The 20,619-nt window shown below is 42.0% G+C and overlaps 1 non-coding gene across 1 annotated transcript; it reads right to left on the bottom strand.

The window, feature by feature from the left end:
* Nucleotides 1-936: 936 nt before the first annotated feature.
* Nucleotides 937-1,043, bottom strand: LOC141603997 (small nucleolar RNA R71). The gene has a single exon (XR_012525826.1). It is a non-coding gene; the product is annotated as a small nucleolar RNA R71 (small nucleolar RNA).
* Nucleotides 1,044-20,619: the final 19,576 nt, after the last annotated feature.

The following is a 20,619-nucleotide window of genomic DNA, read 5'->3' as shown; positions in this document are numbered from 1 at the left end:
TTTATTTGTTTTATCCGTTTATTTAGTTTAGTGTCTTTTACTGCCATTAGTATAGACCAAATCAATTCAACCCCCACTTTCGTTACCTTAGACTAAATTAGACAATTAGAAATTACAATCGCCTCCTTGTGGTTCGACCCTGTTACCACTAGCCTAGGTTAGTTTTAATAGGAGATTATAAATTTTATTTTTGGTGCTCACAACGACGGGTATCAAATTTTGGCGCCGTTGCCGGGGAGGCAATTGTTCCAATTTTTAGTTGTTTCTATTTAGTTTTTCTTAGTTTAAGGGACTTCCGTTCCTTAAACTTTTCTTATATTCTTTTTGTAGTTTCTTCTTATGTACAGGTCACAGGGTGGTGAACTAGTATCATTCAATCCTGAGATTGAGAAATCCTTGCGCGAGTTGAGACGATCACAAAGGGTATTACCAACAGAGGAAGAGCTGAGTACTCTGTCAAGTTACTACGAGAACGCTCTGTTCGAAGAAGATCCACCTACATCTCCTGCCTCTACTTCTTCAGCAAAGACAGTCACTTCTCCAGAAATTCCAGTCATGGCTGAAGAAGCAACTATTGCTAGTCACTCAGAGCCGACAGCTGCGAATCTCTACAAAGGATTCGAACTACCTGGGGAGGCGAGAAAATTCGAGCCGAAGCCTTCCTATATTAACCTGGTTGAGAGAAACCAGTTCGGGGGAGCTGCAAATGAAGATGCAGCCAAGCATATGGAGATTTTTATTGATTATTGCTGCTCTATACCCCCGCCGACCGGTGTGACCCAAGACCAGATCAAGGAGACCATGTTCATTTTCTCCCTTCGTGATGCTGCAAGGGAGTGGTATAGAGATCTGGATCGAGCTGCTCATGGGATCACCGAATGGAATTCATTGGCCTTGGCATTCTACAAGAAATACTTCTCTGCCTCGAAGACGAATGTCATTAGAGCTCAGATCACGAGCTTTAAACAGGGACCTGACGAGAACTTTCATGAAGCATGGGTCCGTTTCAAGAAACTGGTGCGAACCATACCGCACCATGGGTTCGAAAAATGGAGTCTTTGCAATCAGTTCTATAATGGGCTGTATGACGATCAGAGGGCTATTTTGGATGCTGCAGCCAATGGCCGATTTGCTGAGAATATGGGAGAAACTAACGGGTGGAAGATCATTGATGACTTAGCCACCCATAAAGCTGAATATGGGAATTCCAGAGGCAATCAAAGGAGAGCTGCTGAATCTTCCTCAGTTGCTGCACTAGAAGCTCTCACTGCAAGGTTTGACAAATATGAGTTGGGAGGAGCTTCTAAAGAAGTGATGTACCATGTTAATGCTGTTTCAGACGGTCCTTTCATCTGTAGAAGATGTGGAGCTGAGGGGCATGTCTCAGAAAATTGTTCGGTCCCCTTTGAGTCTTGCGCTGCCTTTCAACATTATAGGCAGACAAACACGTACTATGAGCCGAATGTCCACCCCAACTTGAGGTGGAGTAGCCAGAATGTCCTGAATCCGACTCAACCTCCACAACAAAGAAGAAGAAGAAGCCTATGTGCCTCCACACAAGCGGCCATATCAAAAGCCTCAGTATGTTCCTCGGCAAAAGAACAATCCCAAAATTCCGAGTTCACCGAGTTGAAGAACTTATTGCTGAAGGAGTCCCAAGCTAGAGAGGCCGGAATGAAGATGCTAGAGAGCCAAATTGCTCAATTGGCTAGCAAGAATACCACTCGAGCTCCAGGACACTAACCGACTTAAACCGACTAAAAGGAGACCCTTAATGCCATCACGTTGAGGAGTGGGTCCACCCTGGAGGGGCCTGCTATGGTCGAGGATGATGCTGCAAAAGATGATGCGAAACCGAGTCAAAACAAAGTTGGAACGAGCAAAGGAAAGAAAAAGGCGTCTACCAGGTATATCAGTCGATCGACTGACATACCCGGTCGATCGACTGAAGTGCGAATTACAGAAGCTTCTGGTCCTGTTCAACTCAGTCGATCAAATGACATCACTGGTCGATCGACTGAGATCGCTGCTGATAGTGAGATTTTTCGTCCTCCGATGCCCGACAACTTGAGGGATCATTTGTTTCGGGGTACGACAGTCCCGAAAATATTGAGGAAAGACCCGAGTGCTGATGGGTCAGTCCCAACTCCGAAGTACGACCCGATGTCAATCAATGGTTTACATTTGAGACGGTCTGAAGAGGGTTCAAGCTTCAACAAGGAGAAAGTAGTGGACTTTCAGCCTAAGTCCACGGATACCGGCATGAGCGATTTAGAGGAAAGGGCTAAGCTACTTCTTACAGCCCCATATCCAGAGAGACTAGTGCCGACGAAGGAACAGGTATCTTTCAATAAATTTGAAAAAGTTATTCGTAGCTTGAATGTACAAGTGCTTTTCTTTGAGTTAGTTAATCAAGTGCCTGCCTATACTAAATTCATGAAACAACTCTTGTCTAAGAAAAAGTCACTTGAAAATGTGCATACTGTCGCGTTAACCAAAGAGTCATGCTCTTATTTGTCTCACACTGCACCTCACAAACTAGAAGACCCGGGTAGTTTTCCTGTTCCTTGCAATATAGGTACCTTCTCTATTGAGAAGGCATTATGTGACCTAGGAGCTAGTATAAGTGTAATGCCCTTGAGTCTTGCTAGGAAGCTTAAACTGACTAGCTTCGCAGTGACAGACATGACAGTACAGATGGCTGACCGATCTGCGGTCCAGCCAATAGGAGTCTTAGAGGACATCCCCGTGCAAATAGGGAAGTTTTTCTTCCCTGTTGACTTCGTGGTGCTTGACATGCCTGAGGATGCCCATATTCCCATTATTTTGGGTAGGCCATTTATGCACACTGCTGGTGCAGTCATAGATGTTGGTTCGAGTACCTTGACTTTTAAAGTAGGGAAGCATTCCATTGTTTTTGCCCAACCTGCTAAGAAGAAAGACCCCATGTGGCCTGTAACTTGCAATACGGTTTCTGAAAAGAAATCCTATTTTATGCTTTCTGACATGCCTATCTCTAGTCCCATTTCTGTTGTAACCCCTCCGCCCCAGATTGGGAAATTGGAGGAAGATTTGTCTATTTCTGATATTGCAGGAGCTGGTTTGGGGAAGGTAGAGCCACATGTTGCTCCAGCTGTGAGGGAGCCGATCATTCAAAGAGGAGGTCTTGGTTGCCTTAGCTATGCGACCGAAGAGGAAGTTGATGACGAGCCGGTCAAAGTAACGGAGTCCGACTTGGATTCTGACGAGTTGGAGGAGGTCATTGATTGGGGAGATGATGAGAGTGTTGATCCGTTGAGTTCGGCGAACGTAGAAGCTAAGAAGGGTGCAGCTGAGAAGATAAGCACCGTTGAGGCTACCTCTAGTAGCCAGAAGCCGACCAAGTGGGCCATTCCGTGGCCGTTCTTGATCAACTACTAGTTGATCACATGTTTTATCAAAAAAACCTTCATTTTATTTGCTTTTGTTAGACACTTTTTATTGCTTTTGTGTGCGCGAAACTTCGCATTTTATTTTGCTTGCTTAGGATTTTATACGCTTTAGACTTTATTTTGGGTTTTGCGCAATTTTGGGCGCGTATTATTGTGCATTTGCAGGTTTTTAGACCTCATTAGCTCAAGTTATTGAGCAAATACGAAGAAATCAGAAGTTACAGCAGTATCTTCAGTCGATCGACTGACCTGTATGGTCGATCGACTGAGTTGCGCATTCCAGAAGCTTCTGTTCCTGACACATCGGTCGATCGACTGCCTGCTATAGTCGATCGACCGAGGACGCTGTTGTACTTGTTCACGACCTCTCCCCTGCTGTGTTTGGTCGATTTGCGGACTTGAGGGAGTTTTCTACTCCACTTTATCTTCCGTCAAATTATTTATTTCTTCCATTTTCGTCACTTTGCACATAATTATCGCTTCTTTATTGCTTTCTCGATTTTATGCGTGGTACTTTGTTTGTCTTTTCAGGTACTTATTAGTAGCACTGCTGGCTACTGAAACCTCCTAGCTCACGCTGGTTTGGGGAGGTTTCCTTTTGCTGCGTTTAAAGTCGTGTGAGTTCCCGATTTCCACTTCATGTCATATTTAATTATTTCATTTTACGCAAATTCCCGTTTCTCGTTTATTTCATTACATGATTTTGCACAATGGGGACATTGTGCGATTTGGTTTGGGGAAGGGTTTTGCGTCGCATATCATTTGCTTGCATTCACGTTTACATTCTGTTTTGCATTGTTTATTTCATTTTATATATGCATACCAAAAATTCAAAAAATTGAAAAATTTCAAAAAAATTCCCATTTATTTTAGCATATAGGTCAAGTCGGAACGGTAGTATTTCAAGGATGATATTGCATTTGCATTTGTTTATGCCTAAGCCTTGCTTGATTAACATGTTATTAGTAGAATCATATAAGTGCATACCTACGAGTTTTCGTTAACTGTTTGCTGAATTTGAGACTTGACTTAGAATTCTGGCAAGCTACATCATATTTCTAAGATTTAGAGCCTATAACTGGTGACATCTATGACCAGTTTATCTAGGATGTGAGTAGTACTCCTTATGAGGCATGTTACATAAATGTGCATAAATATGAACTTAATCTGCTTAATACCTGTATGCATTCGGTTTGCGGTTTGTTGACACATGTGGTAGAGGTTTCCCTTTATTCATTTTACCCATGAACCCCAAACTGCCAAAAATATCCTTTTTTGTCCTATTTACTACATCCTACATATAGCCTGTCCTTTGTCAAGCTAGTAGTCTATGTTCTTGGGATTGTTACTTAGTTTTTGGTAGCATTTGCTCTTATTTGAGATTTTGTTGGGAAGATGGAATGAAGTAGGAAAGAATTTGAAAGGAAAGAAAAGAAACAAAAAGAAAGAAAAACAAAATGATTTGAAAAAGAGAAAAAAGAGGTTCTGTACTGTTGAAGCGGTCGATCGACTGAGGTTCGAGGGAAAAAAAAAAGAAGAATCAATTCGCATAGTTCATAATCCTTATCTTATGGCGATTTTTGCTCCCATGTTACATTAGTATCATATGGGGAGTTAGTTGATTACTGTAATACCCCGTATTTTATTATCGTTTGGGCGAGTTTTATTATTTAATAGTAACGTAAAAATAAGTGATTGATTCATATCGTATTATATCGCGAGCTGAGTCGGGTGTATAATTGAGTAGCATTTTTGGGTCGAGGGGTCATAACCCATTTACCCACTTTCTACCCATTTACCCACCTACCACTTTACCTCACCAAACCCTAAAAACAAACCCTATTTCACCTTTAAAACCCTAACCCTCTCCTCTACCGTCATTTTGACAACACAAAACAACAACCCTCCTTCCTCTCTCGTTTTAGCGTTTTACACGGCCAAAGATAGCACGCCGGTGAGTGTGGAGGTAGTGGGGTCTGCCAGGAGTCCAGGGGAGTCGTTGCTAGGGGTCGTGGGTGGTGGTACTGGTCGGAAAAGCTCAGGTCGACGGCCGTCACAGGTAAGGGTCCCTATTTTCGTTTCTGTCATACTGTTTTGTATTGGTTCTTGCGTCTTTTAGGGTCTGTTGTGGTGGCCGTGGGGTTGTGGGATACGTTGTTGGTGTGGAGTCGAGTCAGATGGTGGTGGTTATAGTGGTGGTCGTGGCTGGTGGTGGTTTCAGTGGTGGTGTTTAGGTGTCGGGTTGGTGGGTCGTTTTTGGGATGCATTTCTGACATAGGGTAAAGGGGTGGCACCACCGTGGACTCGGGGGAGGTCGAATCGGTGGTGCCACGTGTGTCAGGGTCACCTTTCAACGGTGGTGTCAAGGGTGGTGGTTGGTATGCAGGAGGGGTTGTGTCGTGGTGGCAGGCGAGTCAAAAAGGGGGCTGTTTGTGCGTTTTGTAGCGGCTGGGTTGTAAACAGGGGGTGTTGGTGGTGGTGGTTGTGACCACCGGCGTGGGTCGACCACGTTGGTGGTGGTGGGAGGTGACCAGGCCAGACCTGGTGTCAGGCCTGGTGGTCGACGGTGGGGACTGGTGGTTGTGGGTGAGAGTTGTGGCGGGTTGAAAGGGGGTGTGTTGTGTGCGGGTTGGGTTGGTGTTTTTGGGGTAGTTTGTGTTACGGTTTCTATTTTTAGTAAGTCGGAAAATATATATACATTCTATTATTCCTATTATTTACATTATTTACGTTATTAAGTCGATATTAAGTAGCGGTGACGGAATAATATATTTAAGTTTTTGAGTCGGGAGTTTATTTCGGGAAGGTTACTATTTTTAGTAACTTGCTATTTGTGGTAATTGCTATTTTGGAAATTTCCCATTTTAGGAAACTTTCTATTTTGGGTAACTTATATTTTAAGTAACTTCTAAATTGGGAAAGTCTCTACTTATAGTAGCTCTTGAATATGGGAACGGGAATAGTTAATTGAATTTATTATGTTATGTATATGTTTAGGTGGCGAGTTTCGGGTGGAGTACTTCTGATCTGCAGTTAGCTTATTACCGCTATTTGAGGTAGGGGAATACACTGGACTTGATATTGTATTATGTGACTGAATTGACTGAATCGGTGATTTACATGTTATAATATGATTATCTGATTTAATTCCGTTAAGTACTATTGTTGAACTGTTTTATTATATTATTACCGTGGAGTTGGTGGAGGTGGTGATGATGGCGTTGTGATAAGGCCCAGGCGGGTTCTGCAGGACTTGCCCTGGTGTCCTCAACGCGAAATGCGCAGATCGGCTACGGTCGATATTTATAGTCTACCGGGGATCGGTATGGCTGGGTTGTCCGGGATTGTGAGTTGTGATGGCGGTGTTGGTGATGGAGGAGTATGTGTTTGTGTTACTGTTTATCGTATTACCTACTCAAACCGTGGTCGACCCCGTGTATTCGTGTACGCTGTGATGATCCAATTATTGGGAGCAGATTGACATGGTATTCGAGACCGATGGGAGCTGGCCGGGAAGAGAGCTTGGATGACCGACTTAGTGCCTAGCTCACCTTAGTCTTTTGAGTAGTTTTATCAGACTTATTATTTGATCGTATTTGGAGACTTGTTTTATTTCGATTTGTAATGTCATTATAAACATTATAATAAATCTTGTGTTTTCTTTCCTTTGTTATCTATCGCCTCGGGCTTCGAGATGGTAACACCATTATTTATCCGAGGAGTCCTAGTCCAGGCCCTTAAATAAATGGGGGTGTTACAAAGTGGTATCGGAGCGAACGATCCTCGTGCCTAAACCAATGAATCTAATGAATGTAGGAAGAGTCAAATAAAATGAACCCGGGATAGAATCGTTAGGAGCACACTAAAGGTAAGGGATGAGTTAGGGGCCCCCTCACACCGAACCATTGGCCCTCTCGGTTTGACCGGGAACCCCGAGTGCATATGAGAGGAAGGGTAGAGCGATTTGCATGATCCGAGCATAACTCCATATATTATTGCCTAAGTATTAACTGATTGATATGATAATTGTTGCATAAAAGTTGATAAGAGGTTGTGGCATAATACTTTGCATGTTTTAAGGTTGATTTATACTTATACATCTATTAAGTTGTGTCAGAAGGCTATGCCTAGTGATATGCGGTTATGTGATCCCTAAGCCATGCTAGATAGACAAGTAAGAAGAGAGTAAAAGAATTGGCTAGAATTATCAGTGTTTTGTGTTGCAGCTAATCCCTAAAATTCCCTTGTAGTCATGCCTCCAAGAAGGAACACGGCTGTAAACATCACCCAGGAAGAGTTAGATCAACTACTAGCTGAGAATGAGGCCCTAAAGGCCAAACGATTGGATCCGGGAAAGATGAGTACCATTGTGGCAAGGCATAACCCCACAAAATTCACTGGAGAGGGAGAACCACAGTTGCTGGGAGAATGGTGTAGAGAGTTCACCAATCTGTTTGAACTGTTAGCATGTCCGGAGGAGCTACAGGTGGATCAAGCTGCCCACTATCTTAGGGCCACAGCCGGTGACTGGTGGACCAGGAACAAGGTGGAGATACGAGAGGTTGCTAGAGATCTTGAGACTGGACACGTATCTTGGTTGGAATTCCAAGAGCTTCTGAAGAATGAGTTTATGCCCGAGTTCCAAAAAGCCAAACTTCGGGAGGAGTTTGACACCTTCAAGATGACAGAAGATATGACAGTGGAGACTTATCATCGGAAATTTCGACAGTTATCCTCATACATTGATGACTTTGGGCAGAATGAAGCTATGTTGGCTATGAGGTTTGAGCGGGGGCTCACTATGGACATCAAGAAGAGGCTCGGCGGCCCCACCCACTACGATTCGGGACATTTACTTGAGGGGCTGGTGTCTGCTGAAAGACTCTCGGAGAGATCAAGGCCGATAAGAAAGGCAAGGCCGAGAAAAGGAAGTCGGAGACCACAAGTGATAATCTTGGGGCAAAGAAGCGAGTTCGGGCAGATATGGTGGATACTCCACTAACGGTGCCCTGGGGGTATGAGAGCTCGAGTGGAGGTGGCTTCGGGGGGCACCGGCGGGGGAGGTAGTTTCGGGGCTTACTTGTTTTGGCTGTGGAAAGACAGGACACAAGAGGTTTGAATGCCGATCATCCGGGGCGAACTGTCCGGTGGATACAGGCACCTATGTCCGGGTTTAGTGGCTCTCGTTCAGTGGGGTCCGGGTATAACAGTTATCGTACACCTATGTCTGGTTATGGGGGAGGTGCGAGGTCTGGGGCTAGTAACAGCTACCAAGGAAGCTACAACAACTACCAGAACCGTAATCAGCAGAGCGGCAGAGTGGGAGCACCAACTTTCGAAGCGCAAATGAAGGGAACAAACAACTGGAGCGACTTCTTCAAGTCGAGTGGGGCTAAGTCCAGTGGCAAGCTCTTCGCCATGGGCAAGGAGGCAGCTAAGAATGACTCTCATGTGGTGACTGGTACATTTCTTGTTAACTCTAAACCCACCTTTGTGTTGTTTGATTAGGAGCTACACATTCTTTTATATCTCGGAACATGCCGAGTCTTAAACCTTAAGTCATATGATAGAATTGTTGATTCGGTAGTGGTACCTTCGGGGGAGTCGGTATCTTGTGATAGAGTCTACACTGGGGTACCAATTCAGATCGGAGAGGTGGTGTTTCTTTGTGACCTTATAGAGTTTCCTTGGGGGTTTTGAGGTGATTCGGGGATGGACTGGTTAGGGAAGTACAAAGCTTTTATCGACCGCCATCGAAGAAGATCTCTTTGAGGGGACCTAAGGGAGTTAGGGTGTCTTATAAGGGGTATGTGGTCAAGCCAAGAGTCAAATTCATATCTGTTAATACCACAAGTCGAGTCCGAGGAAAGGGGACCAGTTAATCTTGTGTCGGATGTGGGATAGTGAGTCGGAGACCCCTAAGGTGTCCGAGATTCCAGTGGTGAGGGAGTTCGAGAATGTATTTCCGGAGGACATTCCGGGGTTACCCCCGAAAAGAGAAGTGGACTTTTCCATTGATCTAAAGCCAGGAACAGGGCCGATTTCTAAACCACCTTACCGTATGGGGCCGAAAGAGATGGAGGAATTAAAGAAGCAGTTGGATGAGCTAGCAGAGAAAGGTTACATACGGCCTAGTGTTTCACCTTGGGGAGCACCAGTGTTGTTTGTCAAGAAGAAAGATGGAAGCTTGAGACTTTGCGTGGATTACCGTGAGTTGAACAATGTGACCATCAAGAACCGTTATCCTTTGCCAAGGATCGATGATTTGTTCGATCAATTGAGTGGAGCCGGAGTTTTCTCTAAGATCGATTTGAGGTCAGGTTATCACCAGTTGAGAATTAAGAACGAGGATATACCTAAGACCGCTTTCAGAACAAGATATGGGCACTATGAGTTCGTGGTCATGCCATTTGGGTTGACTAACGCGCCGGCGATGTTTATGGACCGATGAATCGGGTGTTCGGTCCTTACCGGACAAGTTCGTGGTTGTATTCATCGATGATATTCGGTATACTCCAAGAATGAGGAGGAACATGAGGAACATTTGAGGTTAGTCTTGAAAACCTTGGAGGAGAACCGGTTATATGCCAAGCCGAGCAAGTGTGAGTTCGGTTGAAGAAAGTTGCTTTTCTGGGCCATGTGATTTCCAAGGAAGGGGTGTCGGTTGATCCTAGCAAGATTGAGGCAGTGACGAGGTGGCAGAGTCCTAAGAATGTGGGTGAGATCCGAAGCTTCTTGGGGCTAGCAGGTTATTACCGAAGGTTTGTCAAGGATTTCTCAAAGATCGCCAAGCCACTGACGTCCTTGATGCGGAAGGAGAACAGGTTTGTTTGGGATGAGAGTTGTGAGGAGGCGTTTCTAACCCTCAAGGAGCGACTCACTACAGCTCCTATCCTTGCACTACCAGATGGGAATGATAATTTCGAGGTGTATACCGATGCTTCCAAGAAAGGTCTGGGGTGCGTATTGATGCAAAACGGGAAGGTAATCGCTTACGCTTCTCGACAGTTGAAGACCTATGAGGAGAATTACCCTACTCATGATCTAGAGTTGGGGGCTGTGGTGTTTGCGCTCAAGCTATGGCGACACTATCTTTATGGGGCCACCTTCAAAGTGTTTTCCGACCACAAGAGCTTAAAGTACATTTACACACAGAAGGAGTTGAACATGAGACAGAGGAGATGGATCGAATTGATTGGCGACTATGACATGGAGATACTTTACCATGAGGGGAAAGCGAATGTCGTAGCCGATGCCTTAAGCAGGAAATCCATCCATGCTTTGACCAGTGCTAGATCTAGAGTGAGGTTGCATAATGAGCTGCGGGAGATGGGAATTCACATGATCCGGAGAGGAGAGACTCTTGGGGACTTGACCGTTGAGCCAGAGTTATATGAGGAGATCAGAGAGCTGCAGAAAACCGATGCTAGAATTCAGAAGTGGCGCGAGACGAAGAGAACAAAGAAAGCCGGGGTTGATTCCAAGTTTGTTGTCCATGCTGATGGTAGTCTGAGGTTTGGGGGACGGTGGTGTGTTCCGGATAATGATGAGCTGAAGAGGAAGATTCTTACTGAGGCCCATGCCACGCCATACTCGGTTCATCCTGGGGGAGATAAATTATACAAGGACCTCAGGAAGACCTTTTGGTGGCCGAATATGAAGAGGGAAGTTGCTGAGTTCGTAGCTCGATGTTTGACATGCCAGAGAGTGAAGGGTGAACATAAGAGGCCGCAAGGGAAGGTTCAACCACTAGAGGTGCCAGAGTGGAAGTGGGAAAGCATTTCCATGGATTTCATTGTCGGGTTGCCTCGAACTCGTAAAGGTAACAATATGATTTGGGTGATTGTGGATAGGCTAACCAAGTCGGCTCACTTTATCCCCATGAAGGATACTTGGAGTAAAGTCGAGTTGGCCAGGGCTTATGTTCGAGTATGTGGTGAAGCTACATGGGGTACCCAAGGACATCATTTCCGATAGAGACTCCAGGTTTCTATCCAAATTCGGGCAGGAGTTACGATCACTAATGGGTACTCGTTAAAGATGAGCACCGCTTTTCATCCAGCTACGAGATGGTCGACAGAGAGGACTATTCGACGCTCGAGGACATGTTGAGAGCTTGTGTTTTGGAGTTCGGCGGGTCTTGGGAGGATAGACTGGGGTTGATTGAGTTTTCATACAACAACAGTTATCACGCTAGTATTGGGATGGCTCCATTTGAGGCTGTATGGCGGGAAGTGTAGGAGTCTGTGTGTTGGGATGATCGAGCGATGCGGTAGTTTTGGGACCGAGAGATGATCCAAGAGATGGTTGAACAGTGCGAGATCATTCGACGAGAAGATGAGGGCTGCCGGGGACCCGTGAAGAAGAGCTATGCGACGCTAGGAGAAGCGACATTTCTTTCCAGGTGGGGGAGAAAGTACTTCTTAGAGTGTCTCCGATGAAGGGAGTGATGAGATTCGGGAAGCGGGGAAAGTTGAGCCAGAAGTTTATTGGGCCATATGAGATCCTGGATAGAGTTGGGGAAGTGGCATATCGACTAGCTCTACCACCAGCTTTAGCCAGGGTGCATAATGTCTTCCATGTTTCTCAGTTGCGGAGATATTTGAGTGATCCTTCGCACACTTTGAGCCATGATGTGGTCGAGGTGGACGAACAGTTGACTTACATCGAGACGCCTAAGGAGATCTTAGACAGGAAGGTTAGAAAGACCAGGCACGGGGAGACGGCTTTAGTGAAAGTGTTGTGGTCCAATCATAAAGCAGAGGAGGCTACCTGGGAAACCGAGGCCGCGATGAGAGAGAGTTATCCACATCTGTTCACTTGAGGTAAGTTACGGGACGTAACTTTCTTTTTAGGAGGGTAGAATGTAACATTTCGTGTTTATATAGTATAGTCGTGTGTTTGACTGTGTTAGCTATACGAGATGTCTTTTATATTTTCGCATGACATGTTTGGTATGGGAGCGAACTTCGGGACGAAGTTCTCTTTAAGGGGGGAAGACTGTAATACCCCGTATTTTATTATCGTTTGGGCGAGTTTTATTATTTAATAGTAACGTAAAAATAAGTGATTGATTCATATCGTATTATATCGCGAGCTGAGTCGGGTGTATAATTGAGTAGCATTTTTGGGTCGAGGGGTCATAACCCATTTACCCACTTTCTACCCATTTACCCACCTACCACTTTACCTCACCAAACCCTAAAAACAAACCCTATTTCACCTTTAAAACCCTAACCCTCTCCTCTACCGTCATTTTGACAACACAAAACAACAACCCTCCTTCCTCTCTCGTTTTAGCGTTTTACACGGCCAAAGATAGCACGCCGGTGAGTGTGGAGGTAGTGGGGTCTGCCAGGAGTCCAGGGGAGTCGTTGCTAGGGGTCGTGGGTGGTGGTACTGGTCGGAAAAGCTCAGGTCGACGGCCGTCACAGGTAAGGGTCCCTATTTTCGTTTCTGTCATACTGTTTTGTATTGGTTCTTGCGTCTTTTAGGGTCTGTTGTGGTGGCCGTGGGGTTGTGGGATACGTTGTTGGTGTGGAGTCGAGTCAGATGGTGGTGGTTATAGTGGTGGTCGTGGCTGGTGGTGGTTTCAGTGGTGGTGTTTAGGTGTCGGGTTGGTGGGTCGTTTTTGGGATGCATTTCTGACATAGGGTAAAGGGGTGGCACCACCGTGGACTCGGGGGAGGTCGAATCGGTGGTGCCACGTGTGTCAGGGTCACCTTTCAACGGTGGTGTCAAGGGTGGTTGGTATGCAGGAGGGGTTGTGTCGTGGTGGCAGGCGAGTCAAAAAGGGGGCTGTTTGTGCGTTTTGTAGCGGCTGGGTTGTAAACAGGGGGTGTTGGTGGTGGTGGTTGTGACCACCGGCGTGGGTTGACCACGTTGGTGGTGGTGGGAGGTGACCAGGCCAGACCTGGTGTCAGGCCTAGTGGTCGACGGTGGGGACTGGTGGTTGTGGGTGAGAGTTGTGGCGGGTTGAAAGGGGGTGTGTTGTGTGCGGGTTGGGTTGGTGTTTTTGGGGTAGTTTGTGTTACGGTTTCTATTTTTAGTAAGTCGGAAAATATATATACATTCTATTATTCCTATTATTTACATTATTTACGTTATTAAGTCGATATTAAGTAGCGGTGACGGAATAATATATTTAAGTTTTTGAGTCGGGAGTTTATTTCGGGAAGGTTACTATTTTTAGTAACTTGCTATTTGTGGTAATTGCTATTTTGGAAATTTCCCATTTTAGGAAACTTTCTATTTTGGGTAACTTATATTTTAAGTAACTTCTAAATTGGGAAAGTCTCTACTTATAGTAGCTCTTGAATATGGGAACGGGAATAGTTAATTGAATTTATTATGTTATGTATATGTTTAGGTGGCGAGTTTCGGGTGGAGTACTTCTGATCTGCAGTTAGCTTATTACCGCTATTTGAGGTAGGGGAATACACTGGACTTGATATTGTATTATGTGATGAATTGATGAATCGGTGATTTACATGTTATAATATGATTATCGATTTAATTCCGTTAAGTACTATTGTTGAACTGTTTTATTATATTATTACCGTGGAGTTGGTGGAGGTGGTGATGATGGCGTTGTGATAAGGCCCGGGCGGGTTTCGCACAGGACTTGCCCTGGTGTCCTCAGTGCGAGTGCGGATCGGCTACGGTCGATATTTATAGTCTACCGGGGATCGGTATGGGTGGGTTGTCCGGGTTATGAGTTGTGATGGCGGTGTTGGTGATGGAGGAGTATGTGTTTGTGTTATCATTTGTTTATCGTATTACCTACTCGGCCGTGTGGTCGACCCCGTGTATTCGTGTACGCCTGTGATGATCCAATTATTGGGGAGCAGATTGACAGGTATTCAGAGACTGATGGGAGCTGGCCGGGAAGAGAGCTTGGATGACCGACTTAGTGCCTAGCTCACCTTAGTCTTTTGAGTAGTTTTATCAGACTTATTATTTGATCGTATTTGGAGACTTGTTTTATTTCAGTTGTAATGTCATTATAAACATTATAATAAAGTACTGTGTTTTCTTTCCTTTGTTATCTACTGCCTCGGGCTTCCGAGATGGTAACACCATTATTTATCTGAGGAGTCCTAGTCCAGGCCCTTAAATAAATGGGGGTGTTACAATTACTTTTATACTAGAGATTGTGAGTTTTGTGCTTGCTATAGCACCGTTTCGTTTGATTATGAGCAAGAAGTTGGATGTTGTCGTATGGTTCCATTTTGGTACTAGCTTGATCACTTGTACCTCCACTATTCCATATATGTTTTGCCTCTTCTTACCCATACCTCACATATCCACATATATACCTCGGCGTGTGTCATGGTCATTTGTTGGTTGGAATGCATATGTACGGTCATAGAGATTACTTTCATATTATACAAAAGGCATGTTCTTATAGGTCGTAGTTAGGTGAGAATCTCTACAAAATGAATTCTTTCTATCCTCTTATATATTCACCTGTGCTTATGAGTGATTTGAGCGACCCGTGAGAGTCCGATTTGATAAGTCTCTATAGTTGACGGTTCAGCAGTTTTTAACGACCTTATAACTCGTTTGCATAATTCGCATTACTAATTGATTGATAGTTATTGCATTAAATTGGTTTAGGCTTTACTTATTGTAATTCGCTCTGAGATTGAACTCGTTCCATTAGGTCATTAGATCGAGTCTAGTTCTTGCTTGGGGACAAGCAAGGGTTTGGTTTGGGGAAGTTTGATGCGTGTCATTTATATGATGTTTTACATCCCATTTTACACGCATTTCAGAGCTCATTCATGTAGTTTATGCTACATTTCTCCCTATTTCCGTCTACTTCCGTATTTTTGTACATTATTGCAGAAATGTGAAGAATCCAGCGGAAATCGAGCTAAATCCGTCCCCGAGTATCCTGCATTGCATTTGACGTGAAGTATTCGCTTAAGGAATGAGCTTGGTGCGCAATCCAAGGCCCAAAAGATAAATCCACGAGATTATAGAAGTCAAGTAGCAGCTAAAGCAGTCGATCGACCACTACCTTCAGTCGATCGACCAACTATCGGGTTCCAGAGGCTACTGTACACTGCTATTCAGTCGATTGACCGCTCACTTCAGTCGATCGACAAAGACGCTATTCCAGACGAGAATTAAAAGATCGAGATTTATCAAGCCCATGAGTTATTAGGTTTAGGAATTATGTTACGTATACTTTCTATATAACGTAACCTAGTTCGACAGATATAATCATCCGGTTATCATCGAGTTTTTACCTCGCTTTACATTCAGTTTAGTTTTATCAAATAATTAGGGTTTGGGAAACTATTTTCGCATTGGATTTTCGTTGTGCTTTCAATCATTCCGTTACAATCCTTCTGCAATTTCGGTATTCACTTACTCTTATTCCAATTCATCTTTATTGCATTGATAGTTTAGAAATTGCTAGTTAGTTTCCCGAGACCGTAATCATCGTTTTATGTTAATCGTTTGTTCTATTATTTCAAGCATGAATCCTTCTGTCAATTTCATTAATTTTATTGTCGTTATCGTTCTTAGTATGAGTAGCTAAATTGCTTGTGCTAGGATGTAGGGGAATTGTAGTGTAGGCGGCAATATAATGAACACGGCCTGGTTTGCGTGTTGGTCGATCGACCGTCATGCCTGGTCGATCGACTGACTGCGTGAGGTTTTATTTTCGTTTTAATTGTTTTAATTCTTTATTCGCGAATCGAGTGCACGCGACTAGTTGAATGTTTAGGAGATGACTGACCCATTAGATCGAGAGATAGGGACAGTTGTTAGATCACCAATTAAAATGACTAAACTATGCTGAGATCGAAAGATAGGTAGAGTTTAGACCGTTAGTCACTTTTCAGGACGAAAGTTAGTATTAGTGATATTAGGGACCTATAGCGAGATCGAAAGATGCTATTTGTTAAGAGTGGACCGAGAGGACCTCTTTATTTCCTGCCTCATGTGTTTGATTTAGACCTGTTTAGTATGCTGCCACCGAAACTATAACGAACCGACCATCCTAGTACCCCCTCTTTTATTTGTTTTATCCGTTTATTTAGTTTACTGTCTTTTACTAATATTAGTATAGACCAAATCAATTCAACCCCCACTTTCGTTACCTTAGACTAAATTAGACAATTAGAAATTACATTCGCCTCCTTGTGGTTCGACCCTGTTACCACTAGCCTAGGTTAGTTTTAATAGGAGATTATAAATTTTATTTTTGGTGCTCACAACGACGGGTATCAGAAGGCAACTCACAAAGGATACCACTAGGACTAGGATACAAACCCACCAAGGAGGAAGCCCTTGAAATGCTCACACAATTCCAAAAGCGCAAGAATGTGGGAATCCAAATGCGGCCCTACCTCCCTACCCTAAATGGATACTTCGTTAGAGAAGGGATTCAAGAACTCTTTCATGGGTTTCCCGAGCCTTGGCATTACATAGGAAAGCAACTGGCTGGAATCGAGATCTTTCACGATTGCTACTTTATTCCCACAGAAACGGTTCCTACCGTCAAGACTCGTCAAGCACCTTACTTAGACGAACAAGCTGTTAGCTTACTATTTGGGGAAGATCGATTTGTTAGAGCCGCGCAGGATGAGATCATTACCATGATACTTCAAGACGATCACTTCAACCCTAACGCATTGATCACAAAAACCAGTTCGAATCAACAGAAAGGATGGAGAAAGTCGATCAAGTGGACAAACAACCAAGGAAGACTCTTCAAGCTCACCACTGGAGAAGGAGAGATGTTCAAAGGAGAACTAGAAGACGATGAATTCGAGTTAGAGTCAGAGTCGGAGTCTAGAGAAGTCCCTAGAGAGTCTCCTCCTGTCGTCACTCCCACTCCCCTTGTTTCTCCTAGCTTGCATCAAGTAGTAACAGTAGTTCGGGAAATGTCCCAACGACTGTCCTTTTACCGCCACTGACTACCGAACATATGGCTTCTTTGTTTCAACTTTTCTCGAATTTTAATATGAATAAATCAGGTTCTGCTTACTCTTTGTGTTATTCTGAATGCAATTCTGTTTACGATGATAATGAGGATGACCCAGACCCAGACTCAATCGAAATACCTCCCTACATAGCCAAAGAAATACTACAAGAGGGGGAAGGGGGACCAGTTATAGAAAATACTGAACCCATCAATGTAGTAACCGAACTAGAACCCCAAGAACTTAGGATAGGGACGACCTTGAGCCCCGCCGAAAGGGCCAGCTTTGTAGACCTCCTACATGAGTTCAAAGACTTTTTTGCTTGGTCGTACAAAGACATGCCGGGGATCGACAGGGATATCGCAGAGCACAGAATCCCGATTAAACCAAGTTTCAAGCCCGTAAAATAGAAGCTTCGTAGAATGAGGACAGAGTGGGCACTTAAGATCAAAGAAGAAGTCGATAAGCAATTCAAAGTCGGGTTCATCAAAGTTTCCGAGTATTCAGATGGTCGGTCGCTTTCTTAGCTTAGATTTCGGTTACTTGTCATTAGGAGTACCTAGACCAAAACAATATTTATAATCTTCACAAACAACTCTACTATTAGTAAAGAGGCAAGTAAAGGTCGGATCCCAAGGGACGGGTTGTTGGAAAATGTGTCCTCAACAATAGTGCGATCACATGATTTAATATCATAACTAAATCTCATATAAAGAATACGTAAGGGATGATTCAATTATATAGTCAACTGATCAACATTAATCGGTAACGATTGGCTTGCTAGAGTTTGACGTTACTGTCGTGGGACGGTGGTGGTCAGTTGATCCCTTACGGTCACACCTAAAGGATGATGCCCTTATCTGTAAAGTTGATTAATTGTATGACGATACAAGTTAATCAATTCCTTAAAATTTAACAATTCATTTGTAAGAGAGAATATATTTATCTTATTGTAATGGGATTAAATAAGATTTATTTTAGTAATAAAAATGCTTTATTACTAAAATTGTTTATTGTTTGAGAAACAATAGAGATAAGAATTTCTGGTTAATTATAATTACAAGATGTTGTGAATTATAATTAAATGACCCATTTTATTTATATCATCAAGTATCACTAGTCAATTTGTTGTATGTAATTTGATTAATTTATAAAATGATATTTATGTGATAAATATGCATTAAATTAATTAATAACATGTAACATACTACATGTTACATATTGTGTGACAATTGACAAAATAAAATGGTAGTCCATTTTATGGAGGATGGACCGAAAAGGAGGGAGTATTAGTGTGTTTTGGTTGATTTATTTTAATTGATAAAGTGGCATGATGATGTCTTCCTTCAACTAGCCTTACACCTACTCTTACACATCTTACACACCTAATTCTTGTGAAGACAAAAAGAGAAAAGTAAGATGCCCTATTTGGATGTTCCAACCTTGAACCCTCCTTTCAATTTAAGAGAATTAGTTCTCTTATTTTTATTCTTACACATCACACGCAAAAGTTTATGCAATATTCTCTCTACTCTTTAATCTTCCTCTAAAAAATATGAGAAGATTCAATCTAAATTGTTCATAAAGATTACTAATATTATTAGTGTAATATATGAGTATTAGTAATCAATTTTAAGGTAAACTACTAAACAAATATCTAGCAAATATTATTTAGTGGAGATATGGGATAATCTTGGGTGCAATCAAGAGGAGTGGCTTCTATACTTGAAGTCTTTGGAGGATCATCCTATTACTCATTATATCTCAAGAACAAGTGAAGATAAGAGACCTTACTTGTGCCCATAAACCGAAATTTACAATGTAAGGGACATTGTTTTCTTATAAATCTTTTATTTTGTTATGCATGCACTAGATCTAAAGAACAAATAATTAACAAGTTAATTTGTTCACTATTAGAAGAGTCTAATAATAGGTAAGTAAACCTAACAAGTGGTATTAGAGCATAAGGATGTTGCATGCATAATCGGCTATTGTTTTTCCGAGTTAAAAGGTTAACATATAAAACTAAAAAATTGTGATTTATAAGTTTAAGCCACGAAATCACCATGAATGTTATATATTTTGTTTCTAAAATTTTTTTAGGTCATTTTTATGATTTATGGAAATTTATTGCTTATTTTAAGGATTTTTGGTCATTTTATTACATTTTTATGACTAAAATTGGAATCAAAATGCTAAAAATAGTTAAACTAAGTTTCTGACCTTGAAAATTTTATATGACCTCACATGCATATTTTACAATTTGTGTGTAAAATCTCGTATTAATTGGATTAATATTGCATGATTAATGATTTTTATGAGATAAAAATGGATTAAAAGAGGTAAAATGGTTAAAAATAGTTAAATTTCGAATTAGGCCATGATATTTAATATGTTGTCACATGCATAATTTACATAGTGTATGTAAATTCCTAGATTAAAATATATCTTTTAGCATGATTTATGAATTTTTAGAGTAAAAATGGCATAAATAGTGACTATTTTAGCATAAATAGCTAAAACGATTTGCATGGCATGATAAAATTATTTTAGCTTGCATAAATATCCCACTTATCATATCTAAAGCTGTAAAATTAATGGGATTAATTTTGGATACTTTAGATGTTTTATTAGATAAAACCGATAAATTACAACTATATTTTCTCAAAATTAATTCGAAAATATTAACCATGATTTTTGACATTATAAGTGTCATGGAATTATTCCAGAATTTTCAAAAATTTAAAATTCAAAATTTGAATTTTTTATAATTTAATTTGGATTTATTTCATAAATAATATGATTTTAAGGTAAAAAATGAGCATAAAATTAAATCAAGTTGAGTTATTGTCAAAAATTATGTGATGACTAATTTTTGAGTCCTAAAAAGTGTTAGGATAATTAACTTGAGCTTAGATGTGATTTAAGTGTTAATTAGTGATTTTAAAAGGTTATTATCACGCATTTCCATAAAACCGGGTTATATATATACGACATAAGTTAAATAGGGCGACTTGGCACATCATTTGGCATGATAGGTACATATTATAATGCTGCATATTTCAATTGTTGAATGTCTTTTATTTATATAATTTTGAATTATGTAATTTTATCTTAGTATGACCTTAGTTTTAATCGATATTACCCATAATGAAAGGGAATATTGATTCGGTTGTAATTTAATGTGATCTTGTATCACTTTTATTTTTATTTTATTAGTTTTTCCATTTTACAAATGTATAATA

This window comes from Silene latifolia, chromosome 9 (genome assembly GCF_048544455.1).
Source record: "Silene latifolia isolate original U9 population chromosome 9, ASM4854445v1, whole genome shotgun sequence".
NCBI lineage: Eukaryota > Viridiplantae > Streptophyta > Magnoliopsida > Caryophyllales > Caryophyllaceae > Silene > Silene latifolia.
Note: the sequence above shows the minus strand (reverse complement) of the source record. Positions and strands in the feature narration are given on the sequence as shown.